Here is a 2,585-nt window from a genome sequence, read left to right on the forward strand (position 1 = left end):
ATAATAATAATAATAATAATAATAATAATGATAATGATAATAATAAAAATAATAATAATAATAATAATAATAATATAATAATAATAATAATAATAATAATAATAATAATAATAATAATAATAATAATAATAATAATAATAATAATAATAATATAATCATAATAATAATAATAATAATATAATAATATAATAATAATAATAATAATAATAATAATAATAATAATAATAATAATAATAATAATATAATATATATATGATGATGATGATGATGATGATGATGATGATGATGATGATGATGATGATGATGATGATGATGATGGTGATGATGATGATGATGATAATAATAATAATATTTGAAATTATTTTCTGTTAGTCCTACAGTCACAGAAACTAAAACAAACAAGCAAGAAAAATATGTAGGACTAACAGAAAATAATTTCAAAACAAGATACAACCTCCACACCTCAACATTTAGAAACACTAACAAAAAAACATCCACAAAACTCAGCGAACATATTTGGAAATTAAAAGACAACAAAATAGACCACAACATTTCATGGAAAATTTTATCTAAAGCAACAGGATACACACCAACATCAAAACAATGTAGCTTATGCCTGGAAGAAAAATATACTATAATCAAACAACCTCATGAAGCCACACTCAACATGAAAAGTGAGATCTACGGAAGGTGTCCCCATCGGCGTAAATTCTTGTTAAGCAACTTTAAACCGGAACCACTTCAAGAAACAACAACAGTCAACAAAACAACTCAGTCCTGACGATGGCAAATTAAGCCTGAAACATTAATGTAGACTGTCTCAAACATTGTGGTAAATATTTTAAATAATATCATTTTTAATACATTTTTTCCAATTTTGAAAAGTAGCAAAAATCTCTAGGATTGAGTAAGTTAAAGCTTGGACTTTTTTTTAACCCTCTCCTTACCACCCATAAAAATCGTCACATTTGTTACGATAAAAATCAACAATTTTACCATCCTAATTTCTTTTGTATATCACAGAATTTAAAGAAAAATTTTCGCCATAGCTTTAAAAACTTGACACTGTATTGTAGAGCTTATAATATAGATAGTTGAACAATATTATGCATAGAATGCACTTGTTACTTCGTTTTTGGTTTGAATAAAAGTCTATTTTTGTGTTGGGTGGGAGTGAATTTTCTGGGGAAATTCTGAAAATGCTGGTAATTTAGAGAGTTAAAGAATAAAGTCCCAGGTTTGAGAATTTTTATAAGACGACGAGGATCATATTTATCCGATCGATAATTGATGAACCGGTTTTCTGGCCAACATTTAAAATATGTGGGTTTGTTTTTTCCAAAATTAATACGCTTCAACAGTCGTAACGTCACTTCCCTCGTAATGACGCATGGTCACTTGGTAACTGGCTCTAAACTATCGGAACAATGGCGGACGCCCTTATGAAATATTTCTCCGACGAGCATAAAAGCTTATCCAGAGGAAAACATCCATTATAAATCTGATCAAATTTTGACTTTTACATATTCTGATCACAAGACATATGAAAAGTTCTAGCCAACATGAGGAATAAAAAGTAACGATTTTCTTTGTTTAGAACCACGATGGCCGCCTATGCTGGGCGATGTGACATCAGACTATTGAATCCAATTTGGAACGTACTCTAAGCCCCAATGTCACGGAATTCACCCCAATCGCCATCGGGCAAAAAAATAAAAAAAATAATCAAAATCTATGGGTGTTTTTGTTTTCTTCCAGAATTCATTTAGAACGTACGCTAAGCCCCCAAGTCACGGAATTCACCACAATCGCCATGGCCTTACCTTATCTGTCATTTGGTTGAGCTTTAAATCTCCCATCAGACTGGCTTTTGTTTATCTATTCTTTATTATTATTATTATTATTATTATTATTATTATTATTATTATTATTATTATTATTATTATTATTATTATTATTATTATTATTATATTATTATTATTATTATTATTATTATTATTATTATTATTATTATTATTATTATTATTATTATTATTATATTATTATTTTCATAATTTCGTTTCCATTCATGGAAACCCACTGACTTTTGCATATAATTTCTATTTGTTATTATTTGATTCTATTATTTCTTTCATGTTATCATTGGTTTATACTGAAAATTCATGATACTGTTGGACTAACGTGCATTTATTTGCAGGTTTGATAACCCAACCTATTTTGGGCTCATTGTTGTAATGGAAATCTCAGGGAAAAAAATGACACAAAATATTGTCCATTACAACAATGTTAAACTAGGCCCATAATACGTAATTGCGTTCGATTGTCAGACCTGCATATATGTAATCGTCGTGTTGTCCCTTTGCAATGAAACACGACGTATGCTGCTAATGGTAATTAATGATATCATCAAGTAACTCTTGTCATAGATAATGTTTGGTAATATAAATTTCTTGTTGCTAGAAGCTCGGAGAAATAAATAACAATGTGAAATTGAATGTAAGCTTCAATTTAATATACGAAAACAGATAAAATTGACGTTTCGGATTTCCCCTTTATCACCAAAACAGGATGAATGAAACACTACA

The sequence above is a fragment of the Berghia stephanieae genome, chromosome 7 (assembly GCF_034508935.2).
Source record: "Berghia stephanieae isolate SIO BIC M18660-M18661 chromosome 7, UCSD_Bste_1.3, whole genome shotgun sequence".
Classification (NCBI taxonomy): Eukaryota; Metazoa; Mollusca; class Gastropoda; order Nudibranchia; family Aeolidiidae; genus Berghia; species Berghia stephanieae.